Source organism: Aythya ferina, assembly GCF_964211825.1.
Source record: "Aythya ferina genome assembly, chromosome: 7".
In the NCBI taxonomy this organism is placed as follows: Eukaryota; Metazoa; Chordata; class Aves; order Anseriformes; family Anatidae; genus Aythya; species Aythya ferina.
In genome coordinates, this window is record NC_140302.1 from 2,114,072 (window position 1) to 2,133,822 (window position 19,751).

General features: G+C 39.0%; 1 protein-coding gene and 1 long non-coding RNA gene across 7 annotated transcripts in view; one reads left to right on the top strand and one right to left on the bottom strand.

The window, feature by feature from the left end:
* The window catches only part of ANK3 (ankyrin 3), a 351,417-nt gene that overhangs the window by 231,813 nt on the left and 99,853 nt on the right, over nucleotides 1–19,751 (bottom strand). The gene's annotated exons all lie outside the window — the stretch shown is intronic.
* LOC311439891 overlaps nucleotides 18,390–19,751 on the top strand; it is a 74,285-nt gene continuing 72,923 nt past the window's right edge. The window contains exons 1-2 of one of the 2 annotated variants that reach the window (XR_014695056.1): nucleotides 18,390–18,698; nucleotides 19,092–19,182. This is a non-coding gene — a long non-coding RNA (uncharacterized lncRNA). The remainder of the gene's footprint in view (nucleotides 18,699–19,091; nucleotides 19,183–19,751) is intronic. The other variant, XR_014695057.1, reaches the window with a different exon arrangement.

Sequence of the window (19,751 nt, forward strand, 5' to 3'; positions counted from 1 at the left end):
CTGGCAAAGAACATGGCAGGGAATTACCCTTGATACTGGACTGACAGAAGAGCTGCTTTGAAGTGGTTGCTGCAAACAGCAAAAAATTGATCTCAGACTTTTGCCAATACAACGTAAAATAAAAACAGCCAACTCCAATTTTAAATAATGTTTTAAATGCCACAGAGCCTATAGGTCAGAATTTGTGCAAGTAACTGACCTTCATTGATTTCAGCCTCTCTCACAGGTTCTGAATAACTAAAAATCAAAATCATGACATACATTTTCTGTCCACAGGGTGGCAAAACTGGGTTGCTCACAGAAAAATCCTTACCACTTACAAACAAGTATGTAATTGTATGCAACTTCACCCCCCTCCATATTTTTTCTTATTCTAACAGGGTAACAGCTTCCAAATTGTCCTTAGATGTTCCATTTTTTCATGCAACATGATAATATTCTGATCAAGCTATTTGAGTAGACATAACCTAAACATATATATTATATATATATGTATATATACATGCACACACCCCATTTTGGCAGAGTTTGCAAGATATTGCAATATATTGGAATGCCTTCTATTGCTATATATCCTAAGTTCCAGTACATGACATTTCACATTACGTTTACAGAATTTATTTAAAGAATGCGAAGAACACTTCTCCCTGAATGTTTGCTTCTGGCAGAAATTATTCTTCCATTTTTATTTATTTTAACCTGAGTAGACCGATCTTTCTCACACATACGTTGCTGCACAAAGAAGAAAAAGGTCAGCATCTCAGGTATCTGAGTTCGAATTAATCTCCTGAGTTGTCTGCCCACTCCCCATTTACACAAATTTAAGAAGCTTCTTGACTCAGCATGTACTAATGATTCCTTAAAAATTAGCAGAAAGTTCCTCCTAATACTAACGTCAGCTGCATTGACAGCTTCTACATTCTTTGGGATATTTGTGGAGCTACGAGAAATTCAGATGCACGGTTAAGACAAAACTAGCCACAGCAAATCCTATGCAGTTCTCCAAACCAAGTCAGCTGATAGCACGGTCTTCTCCGGTGGCACTAAAAAGCCAAACCAGAGTGGAGGCATTTCATAAGACTGAGTTTTAAACACATCTGCAGTCACCATTAATCCAGCCAGCAATATTTCACTGCATTATGGCTCACAATGAAACATGATGATGCATTATCCTAATCATCTCCGTAAACTACAGGGTATACTGCCGCATCTTGTCAATTTGCATCATTTTCACTGACATTTCTGGTTAGCAAAAAGAAGTCTTCAGGCAAAACAGCACACTCACAGAAACATTGGTTATAGCAAGCATGTGGCCATTTTCCCCTCAAGTCCTGAGTGCTATCTAACAGTTATTTGTTCATGGCATCATCTCTCTGAACTTGCTTGAAGAAAAAAAGCTTGATCTTCATAGTGACTTCCCCGATCAAGTTGCATCTAGATCATTTTTACATGATATATAACAACTAATTTTACCAGATTTCTTTATCTATTTTCAGAAAAATTCCTTACAATAGTAAATGGAGATATCTGAAATATACCATACATCATTTTGACTGTCCATTGCCATGCTTATTAACAGTAAGATTTAGCACCAGCAAAGTATCAGAACTCATTTTAAAGCTCAAACCAACTGGAATTGAGACATCAAGACAGAACAGCAGCAAGGGTTCCTTGTTGTACATGCAGGTTCTTCAAATTCCCATACAAACACTAGTATTTTTCAATACAACCAAAAAAAAAAATCACTTAGATCTACAAGTCTAGATCAAACCTCCTTTTTACATCCAAGCCATAAAATAGCAGCTGTCCTGTGAAACCCAGGTCTGCAAAACCTTACTTGCACACAGCATTTCACGTGGATTATGAACGCTAAATTCAGTGGGGCTTCTACACACCTTTAAGGCTTCACAGGAGTGAAGTCTAAGGGGAATGGAAGGGGACCTTTTCCAAGTCACATCATTGTTATCAGTCATCGGATTTGCTCACTCAGGCTTCCTCCTCCCATTCTTCTGCTGCTGCACTTGCATGTAACTCACATGCGTGGCCAGTGCTCCTCTTTGGGATGCACCCTTCCCTGCAAACTCACATTCAAAATACCCTTACAGGAGGAAAAGAAAAACGTTAGGAGATTCAAGAGGAAAATAAAAGAATTACAGGTCTAAGAATAGTCCCACCCATCTAAATAGTCAGCACAGCAAAATACAGTATAGAGGATGCGCAGCTTTGTACATTTGCAGTCCCCCAAATAAGACCTGGAGTCTGCTGACAGGAATTAGCAAATGTGGATTTAAAAAACAAAGCACTTCACAGCTACATGATGACTATGAAAACTATAGCAAACTATGTCATTTCATTCTGCTGATGATGATCAAGATTAGTTGGTTGGTGTCTTATTAAATCAAGTTCTTAAGGGATAAGTCTTGTGTGCTTAGACAGCGACATTTTTAAAAACAGAAAGGGAAAAATATGTTGTGTATGTACGCAACACCATTTCTCAGGCAGTGGTCCCCAAAGTCTGAACTGCTTTAAAGTGGGCAGAGAAAAGCAACAAGGAAAGTTCATTCTTTAAAGGGAATCCTTGTACTTTCAGTGCCAAGACATGGTACAAATTAAGAACCCAATTCATCCTTCTGGTATAAGAATACTTACAAAGAAAGTATACTGGATATAATTGGATATACGGGCTTAAGACAATAAATTATAGCAACAGCATCTATGAACTTGCTAAATCTGCAGATATACAGAGATGTCCTGGCATACCCCCTTCCTACCCAACTTGGTGCCCAGATATTCCTTTGTTTAAAATGCAGTGGAATGTGCTGTGGAATTTAAGTGTAAGACAAAACAGAGTCAAATCCAATCAACCTTCTCACAGTACCCACTGGTCTTGTCAGCAGCATTTTCCAAGTCACATTTGACACCACAGTATCCAGAAATAAATTAATGGAAGTATGGTAAAACACCTATGTTTCCAGTGGTAAAGGCAGATGGATTCAGCTTTGCCTCTTGAATGAGCTTTCAGTTCCAGGTACCAGTAATGTAATAAGTGGTACAAAGACTTTTACCTCAGCAGCATGATGGGATACAGCACTGCTACTGGACTCGAACAGTGAGCTGAACAGGGCAGAACAGAAGGCACCAGCAGCAACAATGAGATTCCAAGTCTACGTTTCTCTAAGCTGTTTACTTAATTATGACTTGGTTAAATCCGCAACAGGTCCATCACACTGGTGAAACCTTGCTGAGAATACAAGTTAGCAGAAAATGAACAAAATTAGAAAATTACTGTTGAACAGTCATGTTCAAAAGCTGTTCAGGAATAAGCATCTCAGCTGCTTCAAATTTATATTTTGTAATCACAAACTGGCAGAAGTGGGATCATTTCAAGTATTTTTTCATCAGCCTTTTCTGGTCTAAACATAGTTCAGGAACAATTAGAAAACAATCTCTACATTACACTCTTTGAAGTGGAAGATTCAAATATGATTAAACAAACTTTGGCTACATACATTAACAAAAACCGCCTATATGCAATTTTTTAAGTGAAACTACAGGCAACAAAACTTGAAAAGGCAGAAATTAACTACCCTGAATTAAAACTGAAGAAAACACATTTTCAGCAACTTCACTACAAGGAAACGTATCCTTCCTCTGCAGAAACAACAAAAGATTTCATTTGTGCCATTATTTCACAGAATGAAAAGTAATTTGCAGAGTTGTTTTCACAGGCTACTTTTTCTAAAGAGAGTGAGCTCTATTAAGCCATTTTTATGAAGGCAGAGGAGACGCTGTTAGGATTGAGGAGGATGTTTTGAAACTGTCGTGCAGGAAGGGAAGGAAGGGATGGTTCCACTCAAGTTGCAAGAAGGAATATGAATTTAAATTATGATTCACTATTTTTTACAGACTTTAAATGTTACACACCTTATTTACTCTTCTTGCTATATTCACTTGTACGCATATTAAAGAACACACTGGTGCTTATTTACAGTTATTACGTGTCAGTACATCTTTTTTGCATACCAGTAGCTCTTAGAGATAGTGGCATTTACTAAATAGATACATAAGAGAAACCACATAACACTAACAGTGAATTTATCAACTTTAATTCATAGAAAATGCTATATACAGCATCACAGCCGATGTGTCTTCAACAGACAGACCTGTAGTAGTTCTTTAATAATATTGTGGCTTATCACTACATTCAGAATGCACAAATGCTAAGGCTAGGGAACATTTAATCTAAGAGCTTCAGGCATTTTCATTATTAATGCTATTTTATATTGGTTTTGGTGCTACTATATTACTTGAGACACTGATAACAGCTAAGCATGTCAAGGATATAATTTTCCCGCAGAAAGAATCATTCAAGGAAACACTCAAAGAATCGTGCACTCTTTTTTTGACTTTGATTGGGCTAGGCCCAGAAATCCTACTGCCAATCACCTCTAACAAGCCAGCTGGGAAAATGAGAAATTCTGAGTGTTGAACATTGCAGACACCGCAACTGTGTCAAACCACAACAGACTGTAGAGGTGTCCGGTATTAAACCGCCACTTAAAAAGCTCCAAAGGAAAAGAAAGAAGATAAAAAAAAAAAAAAAAGACACCATATTTCAACAGCAGGGAAGGAGGAAAAGAATGATGGAGAGATGCCACAATTATTTTTTAATTTGCCCAAAAATAAATTTCCTTCTCCTTTCCCCTTCCAAAAAAAAAAAGGAAAAAAGACAGCTTTGTCCTCCTTCTTGCCTTCTATCCACAGCCTGAGGTGTACTGAGCTGCAGCAATAAACTGATCAATTGAAAATTAATCTGAAAAAATATATATAGTTTCATCCTGATCAGCTCCTTTATCTAAGTCAAGGAACGATTGCACAAACAGTAACAGCATAAGGCAGGCAGGAATAAGTGGCTGGAAAGCAGCAGGAGGGTAAGGGCAGAACAGTCTTTTTCAGCTGTATCCAAATCAAGTTAAAATGGCTGTGAGACGCGGTGCCTTCAGCACATCTGAATGCACCGGAAGAAGGAAGGGTCTGCACCTGGGACAGCTGCAAGGAAGCAATGCACAATCACACTGAGCTCCAGACCAATTATCTTCTACTGGGATGGAACAATCTCAGTTATGGACTTTTTCCCCCCTCACTAAGTCTTCAGGTTTATCAGTGGCAATCCGTAAGAGTATCTCACAGTCCCGCCTCCATAAGCAGCATGTCATTCACAAAACCTAGAGCAAAGGCATAATACACCCTCGGCAGATGTCAAACAGTACCTCCTACAATATCCTACATACAAGCAGCTCCTCTACATTTTTAAGCCTATTACCAAGTAGGCTTCAACAGACAAAACACCCTAAAATTGTTTAGCCATTAACCACATAACTTGGTTTATTCCATGACCTCCTTCATAGCCAAAATATTATGTAAAACATGAGGGACCTCTCCCATCAGAGAGACGTATTCTTCATTATTCAGGATGCCTTAACACCTTGTTAGCACATGCAGTTTTCCTAAATACATATTCACTATAATGCAACCTGTTTTATTACAAGACTTGACTAGAAAGACAGAATACAAGATCTCACTCTCATCCTGGGGAAGATGAAAATGGGATAGCTGGTGTTGAGGAATGCAAGAGAATATTCCAATATGACAACTTCTATTCATAGAACTGAAGTCTTTGCCTTCTTTCCCTTCACCCAGCAAATTTTAACAAATTCCTACCCCATTCTAGTACTGTAAGTGAAATGATGGCAACTCTTTCCCCATTTTATTTACAGAAGCTCTTTAACAGAGCGCAGGTCCACACAGTTTTCCAGCCCACCAAATCATTTTAGAAGAGGAAAAACAGATTTGCCAGCACCTGACAATCATCCTTCCCGGCTCAATCATCACAGAAAGAAAAGCCTGTACATTATAAACGAGCTCAGAAAACCCAGATAAAAAGAACCAGTAAAGAGCAAACAGAAGGCATAAGGGTCAGAAAGCACGTGACGTGTACTTGTGAAAACAACATTGATGTACAGCACTGGGCATCTGGGAAATAAACCCTTGCAAAGAAAAGGAACAAGAGGAAAAATGAAGGATTACATTCAGAAGGGAGTACAAGAGAAGCCTGAGGCTCCTGCAAAACAGAGATCAGGGCGGGGCTTACCTAAAGCACAGTGAGGAAGAAAAGATGAAGCTGTTTGAAGCAGAAAGCAAAAACAAAACCAAAAAAACACAAAACCCAAGTCTACTAAAAATGAAATTTTTAGGGCAAACAAGAAAAAGCAGTAAAATGAGCAAGTGATATGGCTTTTCCAAAACAGAAGATAAGTTGGGATCACAGGAAGGTAGGTGAGGCAAATGGTCAGTGTTTAAGCATGACAAGAAACAGTTCAGCATGCAGTTAACATTCCTTCCTTTAGGCATATCATCTTTTCTCACCGAGTACTTCACATCTTCCAAGATTCTAGATATTAATCTCCCCATTTATATCCTGTTGTGTCCTCCATTAGGAAACTATCTCTCTAGTCATATTTAATTCAGTTTGCCAAATTAATCACAAAAAGCATAATCGTCTTACATATTTAATATTCCATTATATGATCTTAAAAGTATCAATCATCATTACACATACAAAAATAAAAAGTTAAATTCTAAAAATGAGAACCTGAATCTTTACCTCCAACTTGATGAGATCTGTTCTGTCATGGCTTTCTATCTTACAAAATAACACATACGCATTTTGGTTTTCTTTAAGATCAAATGTGGATCTTGTGAGTAGAACACCACTACATGCTAGTGCTTCTGGGTATGTTTTTTGTTTTTTTTGTTTAATTAAATTATTCTCCACTTCCTCTGGTTTCTTATCACCAGACATTCTATGGGTTTCTGATGACTATATCCAGCACAGCAAGCTTTTCACCAAATTAGAGTATTTCACCACATTTTCCCATATTTCACCTGTGACTTTGTTACTCAGAGACTTGCAGCAAGTAATCTCAGTAAGCATGACTTTCTGAAGTTGTCTGTAATTAACTACATTTTATCTGTTCAACATATATGGCTTCCTTCTGGACCACATTCAGAAATAATAATGTGATCCAAACAGTGTCTCTAAGCTGTAGTTCGGAAATAGATTCCTAAGGATGATCGACTTGAGGTACATTTCTTGTGTTTGGCAATCACACCTTCTGTTGCCAGAGGCAATGTTTGATTTCTTTATTCACATAAGCTTTCCCTGCAGCGTTGCTCACAAGAAGTTCAAGGGAGTGAACTGGTTTTAATGTCATTTCTCTGAATTTTTAAGCTTTCCTGGAAAGGATCATTAAATAGTATTAATAGTTAATTGATTTAACCATTTGATTGGCTGCAATAAGCTAACACTGCAACATAGCCAAATTCCCATTCACAAGCAAGCTCCTTGTAACAGAACTGGAGTCCATTATCTGAAAGAGCCTGGCTGCCAATTTGCTTGTCTGCCCAATTTATGGCAGTCACAGTGTCACTGTCTGACAATGTTTCCCAGAAGTCCCAGTGAGTCATAGGCCTTCTACAGGGATGGTCAGGAACAACTCCCAGGCAAGCATTTGGCTACCTCTGTATTCAAGGGCATGAGCAACAGCTTCCAACATCAGTTATTTTCTCCTCTCATTTGACAGCAACACGATTTTCATGCACAGTCTGTTCAAATGCTCCGCTAGCAGTAGTGACACTGCTCCCAGCCACCTCTTCAGAAGAATGATGCCATCACGTATTTTTAATTTGCCTGGTTTTGCTTACAATTCTGCTTTTGCTTGAGAAAGACTTGGTAGCCTAGCACAGTCACTGTCCTACCACATATTTGGCATTCAATTTCCTGTTTGCTTGCATGTCATTGACTTGTCATTGCATCTGATGCTAATCTGAGCTTAACAAATCATTTACTTTTGCAGTTTACATTTGAAGTGCTTTCATGTCACATACATGCTATCTCATTCGTGTGAGTCACCGCTTGCCTCCTGAAAATAAGGCACTCCTCAGCATAATGACTTCTACTACAATTACTCTACTCTTCTATTCTGTGGGCTATCTTCAGCTTTTATGATTTTCTCCACTGGGTCAAGGCTCCAACCTCTACACATTATTAGTGTCTGTTGTGCTCCGTTCTTGTTTTTTCATTAAAACAAACTGAAAAAGGCAGCAGCATTTGCATCCTCACCCTGCAGTATCCTGTGAAATTCCTGTCTGCCACACTTTGTGCTTGCTGTACCCCTTGTGTTTGGGTATTGGTTAAATCATTAGTTTTACCCCAGTCAATCTTTCTCAGCAGCTTCAGCAGATTTTTTGTTTGCATTCTCGGTCTCGTTTCTCCATTTTTCATCATCACAGATTTCCATGAATTGGCTTAACTTTCATGAAGACATGACTGCCTGAAACAGTTACTTCTGTCCAAAGAAGGCAATGTAATGATCTATTTCTCAGTTGTGGATTATAGCAGTTGAGGAAACTCTACCTTTTCTCTTGTACACATTTATCTAGAAGTATGTTATTTTATCACAATTCTTTTAACACAAGACTATTTGAAAATAATCTCACGTAACACTAGGACACTTGCAGAAGTCTTCCTGAATTTTGTAAAGCTTTTCCCAGCCTACTGCTCATGAATCATGCACCAACTTTAACCCATCTCAACTAGCAACTGTTCTTATTTCTTCTCCTCCTCCCAATCCCCCAGAATTTCAAAGTTCTCCTTGTGGTTTGTATTGTTCACTCAGCTACTGTGGACTGACATCCAGCGTGCTGCCAGCATTAAATTCATTGGTGTGATTCACAAAACTATTCTTTTTAATTTTGCAAACCTTCAGGAGTCGTATCACATCTAAAAAGAACATTTTCTGTGCTCCAGCAAGAGTTTGTTGCAAGAAAGGTAAAAACACTGATGTACCATTCTGTCTTTGATATGTTGTCTGGTAAAAAATATCTATCTTCTATCATTACAAAATCCCTTACAGTGGCAAGAAATGTAGAAGTAAATACACATTCAGGTATTTTCAAATCATAGCAAAAGCAATGTTACCAGAAATTTGATTACTTGCACCCATAATCCTAATGATCACGTTGCAAATATTTCCCACTGGTACACCAATCAGTTACAAAGGTTTAAAATCACACACTGCAGTTTTAGCAAGTTTCTCCACATCACTACTACCTGTATCAGTAGGTACAATGTTACTGATGTGCCAGGAAGCTAGTGCTCAGAATGGTGACTGGCAAAGAAGCACTGCTCAGAATGGTGACTGGCAACAAGGAAGAGAGAATTAAGGATCCACCAGGCTACTTCACTGCCCATGTGAGGAAAAGTGTTTTTGATTCACAGCCACCATTCTTGGGAGTATAACTCATGCACTTGTTGAGATAAGCATAAATATATTCTTAGCTTCATGCATAAGTTATCAGCTTCTCTACAAACCCTTCTAACATTACAGAGATTTCAGTGGTTAGGAATTCATGGCTCAACTCTGCTCCTATCAAAGCTCATGATGAAGCTGAAAATCTGAATGAAAACAGAACCAGATCAAGCAGGGAAGCATATTAATATAAAATGTAGACAAACTTTCAGGGAGTAAGTATTTGATAATCAAGAATGTAGCACTGTACCATCCACACATTTAAACTACTATGCTTTATATTCAAGTTTGTGTTGCCTTTTGAGTCTCCCCAGTAATACTTGGTCCTGACTCAAATACAAGAAGGTAGCATGCACATATTTTAACACAAAAGGATATGGTACAAATCTCGTCTAACAGTACTTATGGAAACACAGCACCATTTTCCCCTCTACAGCACTAATGGAGACATGAAGATGTAAATCTAAACCTATTTTTAAAGAAGCAAATGGGCCACGCTGATAACCGCATTCACTGACTATAATCCTTATCACGCAAATACACATGGTGCAAGCTGAGACAAGACCATCTCCTGCACTTGTATTTCATTTCATGTTGGGGAAAAAAATCATCACACGGTAGCCATGGTTACCCACAGAAGATAAGAGCAGCATTTTTCATCCAACAATGTCAGAAATGTGCATAAATTCAGGATCTGCACTTGATGTTTTTTCAGGCCTCCCCATCTGCACATTTATTTTCTGCTGTCTGTGTATCTCCTTTGACATACTAGGATTCTAGATATTTCAGGAAGAAGCTCTTTTTACTGTTTAATCTAAAAAGCAGTTTTCAGTTATCCCTAAAGGACAAATTAATTGCAAATCTTTTGTGAAAAGCAGAATCTAAAGGCTTACAAAAAAGCTCATGCTCATAGTAAGAATGCTCTGTTTAACATTTGACACATATATTTACCAGCAAGTGACTGTGTACAAACTGGTACAAAATTGTTTTCTTCTGTCTTCACATTACAAAAAACAATGCTAAGAGAAACCATTAATTTAATTTAAAAAAAAAAAAAAACAAAAAACTATTTTATTTCACCCTTCTTACTTAGTGAAACTCCTCCATGTTGTTTCATGACTTACTGTGCAATTCAGGTAAAATGGAACCAAAACTGTGAAAGACTAAAACCAGATTAGTTTACCATTTAATTCTGCAAAGACAAAACTCCAAGTGTCAAGTGAAGTGCAGGGCCACCCTAATTCACTGAAATGACGCATTTTCTCTAGAGTGCTCTTCCCTTCAAAAATCCCAATTCACCAAAAGCAAAGAAATCTTCCAGAAGTAGGTAAGCTGTAATTCTCACTCTAAGAGACAGAGAAGTTAAGACTCCATCTAAACATTTCAAAAACTCACCTGCTAGGTGAGCTGCTACCAGTCCACCCCAACCAACTCCTCACTAAAATAACTAAAAGTTATTCCAGTGCTTCTATGGATCTCATATGAAAACAGGGTTCAAAAATCTGGCAGCCTAGTTCTTACTTGGCCATCTGAAAGATAGTGGCAGTCCTACCTCCATGCACATCAACACACCAGAGCTGACAGACACAGCGCTGCCCATGGCAGCAGACACCATCCTCACTCCCCCTTGACATCAGTGGCTCACTAATAGGTGAAAGAGGGTGTGAAAACAAGCACTATTTGCTGCTGCAGTCCAACAGCAGTGAACCCCACAACAGCCTTGTTCATCTCAGTCAGCAGCTGAAACCTGGGAGCCATTTATATTCATACATATTTGTGCACTTCATTCAAATTTTGCATTTTTAAATCCTTCTTTAGAGCGATATTATTTCTCCTCCACCAAGATTCAAAAATATCATGCAACACATCATTGTCCCAATGTACACCACTCTTCAGAGCGCCTACATGAAGAGCCGACTCCCCACTGCACGGAGAACCTCAGAAGTCCCCATTTCTGGATGGCCTTCATACCTCTATGTGCTAGCACCAGTGAGTATGGGCTCCTCTGTGCGTGTTTGAGGATCCATGGTGACAACAATTGGAATGTGATTAGCAGTGGCGCACCATCCTTGCAGCTATTTGAAAGACATGGTAATTTAAATCCAAACAATACATCTTCAAAGAGATCCTTATCACATAGGCAATATCCCACGCCTAGATTAGCCAGCAGCAGTGGAGAACCAAAGCAAGCCCCCAGCAGAATGAAGAATTATTGGGAGTGAAAAAAACAACTGAATTTTATACCTTATCTGAACTTTACTGAGCAATTATTAATGCTGAGCGGGATTTAGAGAAAAACAAACAAATGAAAGCTGGCTCAGTGAGATGCACACAGATAAACCAGCACGCGAGCTGGACAAGGAAGGCATGGCACAATAAGGCAAGCTTACAGTCAGTATCATTTGCCAGGGAAAATGAGAGACAGTCCAGCTGGGCCAGGATGCACACATGTGCAGCAGAATGAACTGATGAGAGATGCATTACACACCTCTGGGAACTCAGCATGCAAGAGGGGCTCCACGGAGATCCTACTGCCATGCCAGGCCTCCATAGTGGAGGGAGAGAGACATATCAGTCTTACTTGTGCCAGCCTGAAGAAATAAGCTCTGCATGTTTCAGAAGGCAAAAGCTGAACTGCTGGCTTAGGAATAGAGTCAGGTAGGATTCACCTCAGAATTTTCTCTTTGGTAAAGCAAAGATGGCTCCATTACAGATCTGGCCCCAAGATTGCATGCTAAAGAAATTTTATTTTAGAGATCCATTTGAGAGTCTCTCTGTTTGTAAAAGGCTCTGAATTCTTCCTACAATGTTAATGCTCAAAGATACCTTGTTTTACTTTAGACTTACCGAAGAAAAACCATTAGTTAAGTCAAAATAATGAACAGTACAATAGAAAAAATTTCTATGTTTTAAATATGCTGAAAAGCATGCGTTTTAGAGATACCTAGCTATGCTGTAAGTTGGAGCAATCGTTGCCAGAAGATAAATCCCTTCAGTCTATTACAATTCCTGCACAACACTCATTCACCACATCAACAATTCTGAGAGTGAGGCTCCATCACCCTAGCCTCTTGGACTCTTCTTTTAACTGAAGAGATCTAAGTGATAGTCAAAGCTTCATAAAAATAATTTAAATATACATGTATATTATATATAGATTGAGTATATGTGTATATATATAAGTTTAAATTAAGACCAATCTACTTTGATATGTTGCAATTATGAAGATACACATGAATATATCACAGATAAGCTTGAGAGTCAGCATACCTACTTCAATTGTGCTATTTATATCTTTCACCAAAAAGAAATCTTCAGGATAGGAAACAATTTACACAGTAACTGCTACATAAAATGTCATGATGTTACAGATCACATCAGAAAGTGGAACACACCATTCACAATCATTTTTCAGACACTAACAACTGCCTTAGTGTTTCTACTCATACCCCAGCTTAGGCAGCATGTATTTTAGATGTCTGCAAAGAAATCCTGGATACCTAAGGATGTTAGATAATTATAATTAAACTTACCTCGTGAGATTATTTTCTTTTCAATTACACTTTTTTTTCCCCTAAAATATCCATATAGATTAGTATTTCAGCTATTTGAGATTTAAAATAAATATTTGCAAGGAATAATTATTACAAGACAAATTAAAGCTTAAATTGAGCTTTCTATTTTTGAAGTACTACGCTCTACAAATACTCATCAAAGGATTAGTTTTTCTTCGCTTGGAACTCTTGCCTGCAGTAACTTCTAGGTACACACATTAGCTATATTTCTAGAAGTGCTACCAGTCTAACAACAGAATTGCATTCCAGTGTGTTTCATCACTGCCTGTACAGTTAAATGAAAACTAAACGCCTAGTGTGCAACAAGGATAAACTGAGAGATGGCCCAAGTAATACAACCCTGATTTTTGTTCTGGTATTGATCAAGGGAGGACACAGCTGTGAGAGACAGCCTGCAGCTGGCAATTACATCCTATGCAAGAGCGGAAAAGGAAGGTGAACAGCATTGAAAAGATGTTTACTCTATGCATGCGGAAACTAAAACAAACAAAAAAAAAACACAAGCCAAAACCAAACCCAAAACATAGAAGCCTTGATGAGTCATCATAACCAATCTCTCTCAACTACTCTCAACACAAGCAGCAACAGAATACTTCTCATCTTCAAAACGTGTATGGGGAAGAGCATGCCTTCTTAGCTGGGCGATTAACGAAATATTAAATGACTGTATAACTGGCGTGACAAAACATTTGTTTTCCCACAAATGCTGTAAAGGACAGAGCAGTCGTTATGGACTGCTCCTTCCAAATACTTGTCAGCGAGTTCTCTATGCAGAAAGGCATGACCTCCTGGGAGACAGGATAGCCAAGGACAGAACATGAAGATCCTGGACATGAAGCCTCATTTTAAAGTTCTGAGCAAAACTGTTAACTACAAAGTGGGACTCCTATGTAAAGAGCAAAGGGATATTAGCTCAGCAGGAGCAAGAATTCAACAGCTGGCACCGTTTCTTTTGAGGCATTTACTCAAAATTTTACTTTTGTGCAAGATTAATCAAATTCTATATGGAATATGAAGACAGCAGAATTTGTTGATATGCCAAAAATTGAGAGGACTCCTGAGTGACAAGAAATTTGGAACTTTGGGAATCCTAATGACATGCTATTAAAATACAAGGCAACTAAAATTATGCAGCTTAGTAAAAGCAAATCAAGTTACTGTGTACAATGGTGGCTAGTGAGTTGCACAGGAAATAGATATGGGGCTAAATTTTCAGCAGATACCTGTTCCCACTCAGGTATCTAAATGAAGAGGTCAAATCTTCAAGCTTATTTGTCATTTCGTGATAGGGTTCTTACTCTTAAAATGGGAACATTTGCTAACTGCCTTCCAATGGCTGCTTAAACAGGAGTTGAAGATTTTGTTTCTGAACTTTCTCTTACTGAGCTGCACAGGAAGACCCTTAAAATACCTATTCCAGAGGAAAAAATACGATGCAAGGTTTAATTCTGAGAAAAGCAGTATAGAAGTTACATTTTATACATAAGTATTTCAACGGTATGCATGTACGCAGCCTTTCCTATCACAAAGCTCCTAAGTTGCTTTGGATGTCTTCAGTTAATTAAGCCTAACAACCTCCTGTAAAGGAAATAAATGTTATGCCCAGTTTACAGACAGCTACACTGAAACCACTATGCTAAGAAATCTTTACTTCAAGACCGCACAAGAACTCATAGATGAGGATTAGAGCAAACCATTCACCCTATTTTCTGATTATTTTCCTCTTGTGCGTGTTGTCACTAAGTTGTGTGCTCTGGTTAGAGCCTCACTGAAATCAAAGTCTTTCAGAAGAGATGCAGAAAGCAATCCAAGTTTCAGACATCTCGTATAACAGATGTGCACTCTGCATCCTTCGGCACCGTTCGCAGATTCAAAGAAAAGAGATTCTGACTGGTTTCTGTTCCTCCAGGGGGGCTCAAACACAGAAGAGGAATACCAGAAGCGAGCAGCTGTGACATCTGTGTCAAGACTCTTTGCTGACAGTAGAGGAAGACATTTATTGTCCTGATCTGTACAATGCTGTATTAAGTCCATACTGGAAACAATATGTAACGCAGAAGAGAAGCATCTTACTGGGGTGTCAGTGGACCAGAGCTCTAAGCTGTCTAAGCACCTCTCTGTGTGATGCCAGAGGGATAACATAAGTGATTTGCAGTTCACGAAAGCTGACTAATGGCATTTATTAATGTAATAATGGCGTTAAGCTACTGAAATCTGACAACGGATATCTGAAGTGAAATAATGATGGAATAAATACTATTATTCTTTCAGGTATAGTTCTTTTTCTAAGGGATGAGTCAAATGATTGGAATCTTTTTTATTAGTGAACAAAAGCTCTTTATTGACTCCCATTAGAATCCTGTGCCTGTTTCATCCAAATCCACACACGCACACTGAGGCAAGACCTCAGCAGCTGCCAAGGGTTTCAGCACAACGCACCGCAGAGTAAAGTTTTTAAGCAAATCTGATAACAATATTGGTATATAAGACCATGATCCTGTATTCCCTTTAGTTTTGTACTATATAGAGCTTTAGTACAAGTCTTGACTACTACAACAGTTTGAAGACATTGCTTAACATCTTCTCTAAACATCAGCAGAAACAGTATAATAAAATTATTTGTTCTTTTACTCAATAATCAGTGCCACTTTATATAAACTCCTAATGAATTCAGGACATCAACCTCACGTTTGTGGTATCTCAGTATTTTCAGGTTTTATTGCTTTTTCTTTGTACTTCCTTCCCACCAATAGGCATATGTTCCTACTAAGTTATTAGAAATGTAGACTTACCTGTGTGAAGTAAGAGCACTAACATACAGATATTTAATTCTGTCAACTAAATTCAATTTGTATACATCCTTTCTCACAAACACCACATATGCACTCTGGATACTTAACTGGTCTAACCATTAAAAGTTCCGCACAAATACTCATCATCCGGAGATATTTTATTGAACATAAAGTAGATCACATACCTGCTACAAAACGCTTAAAAACACCACAGTCCTGAAAACAAAACTTCAGTGAACTTTATCACAACCGATTCAGTACTAATGTAAAAAAGCCCATCAAAAATATAATTATTTTTTTTTTAATCAATGTTTTTAAGACAGCAGTTACCTGAAGGTGTTTCACACATACACTGAAAATACCAGGTGCTTCAGCTGTGACTCACTTCTATACATCAGGGCTTACTGCTTGTCAAGCTTTGTTTGTCAAAATCTGCAAATACAATTGCCACAGTAAAATCAAAATATTAAGCAGGAATGAGTCATGATAATGTCAGAATGACCTCAGTTTTTGTACTCTACAGGTCACATTATGTGTTTTTGTTTTTTTTTTTTACCATGTGAAATAATTTCTGTTTGATTTGTTTGTTCAGGAAAGCAAAATCACCCTCAATGAGAATAACTCGATTTGTAAAAATCCAGACACTTTATTCGCAACACAGTATTTGAAAGCCATAAATAATGATGAATCAAACATGCTTAAAGCCATATCCCTATGAGATTTGTGATCCTGTCTGTCTTACCAGGGCAATCATGCTGGGCTGGTACTTTAAATAGGGCACTGAAGAACACCTGGATTCTAAAAAAACATAACAAGTTAGTGCTAAACCAATCATTCAGTGTGATGTTAGCATAAATACACCGCAGCAGTTATAACTGAAATACAAGACAAGGTCTCGACCGTTTGTGGTCTTTACAGTTTCTGTGATATTTGAACTCCATTTTCAGTAACACAGATGAATTTCTTGTTTGGGAAGTTCTCCTGATTAATATAAACATAAACAGTGTGGTTTCACAAAGTACATGTATGTTACGCTCTTCATCCCATCTTGTTTGAGTTAATGTGTTCAGTCTTATACCCAATAAGAACTATTGTTACATTTTCGTCCTGAATTAAATTACTACTACATATAGTTTGCAATCAGGATGTATAGCTCCTAGTCAAAGGACGGTACAAGTAGAAGTTATTGTAATGATCCCATTTTCCGACCAAGTAGCACGGAAAACAGCATGATGATGATTTAGCGATTTTCTTCTTGCCTCCATTCATCACAGAAGAATTATTCTATAATTGCATTATTCAATTTTATAGCTCACTGCTGACATTTTCCTAGAAATTTTCCTTTTTCCACCAGATGTGTACTAATAAAATTTTTTAAAAAGCTTTGAACATCACAGTAGTAATCAGCTACAGGACAGTTAGCAGACTTTGTGACTAAGAAATACAGCATAGCAACTGCATACAAAATGTGTCACGAAAGTTTTATAAGAAGCTTGGAACAACGTAACAGTCAATTTTAAATATCTCAGATCTCACACACACACGAGGTGATACAACAAAGAAAGATGAAAGGTTGCTGGAATTTTTGCAAGTAAGAGACTCACCTTGTAAAAGCTAAAACCAAGTCTCAGTGGCTAAGAACTAGAGTCACGCAGTTGTTCCAGCTGACACTGACATTTGACTTCAATGTTCATGAATTGCTAAAATTGATTGACAGTGGTAGGAAACATACACTGAAAGCAAGAAGTTTTAAGCCAGACCTAAGCAAAACACAAACCAAACACATACACAGCAACATCTGCTTTCACATAAAACTAAACAAAAGGGACAAGTTAGGACATTTTAAAATGCCCTAACTTAAATAAAGAATGCTCTTCATCCTATCTATCGACTCCAGAAAACCGTGAGGAAGAGTACACTCAAACCCATTTTAATGTATAGAATTAAATGTCTGCTCCTAATTGGATGTATCTAGAGTTATAATATAAACAGCTTTCTACTTTCAAAGGGGAGTAAGCATTGAAATGCTGTTTTGCACCCTCAATTAAATAAGCCTCACGTGTTTTTATGTGTTAAATAAGCTTCATGTGTTTTAACAAATATTGATCTGTTCATTCTTTTCCAGCAATGGTTTGTTGGTTTGTTTTTTGGTTTGTTTGTTTTTTTTTTGTTTTGTCTGCCATAATTAAGGTGTTTTCACCAAGCCAACAGCTGCAGGAATTACACGGAGTTACATTCTAGTGGCTAAATAAAGGATACTATCTCTCATCTCCTAGCAAATTTTAACAATGGATCATCCTGGCCCAATTACCCCACCCTGTTAGACTGCTTTACCCCGAGATGCAGACGAGAATAACCCGAGGTTGAGCCGCACGATGTGGATTCTCACCCTTAGCACTCAAAATGCGATTTGGGTCTCGTTTCTACCTCGTGGGCGCCCCGAGTGGAGCTGGTGTACCTGGACACGCAGCATCCCCCGTCACATCGCCGCCACGCTCAGGACCAGCCCCGAGCCCCCCCCGCCACAGCCGGAGCCGCTCAGAGCCCCGTGAGGCGCAGGGGGGCCCTGACAGGAGCGGGGGAGCGGGTTCCAGACGCTTCTGGAAGGTTCCGTCACGTTCCAGAAGGTGCCCGCGGTCCCGCCCGCAGGCGGAGCTCAGCCAATCAGCGCGGCCGGCGGCAGCGCCAGGGCTCGCCTCAGCGCTGAGGAGAGCTCGAGCCCCGGGAAAGGCGGCGCGCGTGTGGTTCTCGGCAGGGATTAATTTAATTTTCCCCGCGATGAGACTGCTCCTGGGGGCGGGGATGGGATTTCTCTGTCCGCCAAGGTGTTTCCCCGGGCCGTAGAGGAGCGGGGCTGAAGGGGCAGGGGCACCTCGCCGCCCGCCCCCACCCGGCGAGGAGCGCGGCGCTCAGAGAGGCTCCCTGTGCCAAGAGAAAGCGGTTCCAGTTCAGCGTCTGTGGTAACTAAGCTTTAAATTCCTGATTCCTTCCACCCAAAATTGAGACCCTGCTGCACCACTGCTCCTTCATACTCCTGGTGCAAGGGAGGGGGGGTGGGACAGGCCCCTGAGGAACATACTCGGCCCTTGGGGATCCGCAAGTTTCCCCCTCGTGTTGTGTACCAGCAGGACGGCCACCACAGATGTACATCAGAAACTTAGGTCTGTTCAGTTTGAAGTCATGCTTTTTTATAAGGAGAACAGCATATGTCATTTCTCTCTTACACTTTCAAATATACTTCTGAGCACCAAATGGAGCTTGCAGGAATCACTGAGGGTGGAATTTTGCATTCTGAAATAGAGGCCTATTTTTAAGAACTGAGAAAAGCTCCTTGTGCATTCATATCTACACAGGGAACCTGAAGGCCCTCGGTAGCCAGTTTCCTAAGCAAAAAAGCCAGTCCTGACAAAGAAAATACCTTCTTCGGCATGACAGGAAAAACAGGTAAGCATTACCTGAGTACTTAAAGCAAAAGCATCTGAGTAAGATAATACCTTTGAGGTGGTGAACATGTGATTTCCCTTGCTCTTCAAGACCAGCCTGTCCAAAACACATACTACTTCGGTTTCCAGAGTACTAAGACAGAAAACAGTCAAAAGCTCTTTGTGTAATTTTGATTAGCAATGCACCTTACTAATGTCACAATTCAGAGCACATGTGCCAGGCAAAAATATATCAGGATATTTCATTAACAAAATAAGTTTACTGAAGTATGTAATGAACTCGGTCACTTGGAACTTAGAAATGAAGGTTGACTGTCTTTATAAAACATGACAATTTAACCAGAAATTGTGGGCATTACATGCAGCTTTTCTGCTTTGCAGAAAAATGAGAGAGAATGGAGAGAACAATCCTTACTTAAAAACCAAGTCAATCTTACATAAGAATGCTATATGTGTTTCCTGACATCAGCTGCCAAACTTTTTGTAACATCATTACATTTTGCAATGTTAATAGATAGTTCTTTTCTTTTAGATGGTTCTTTTACTGTTGATTTACTTCTCACTGTTTAC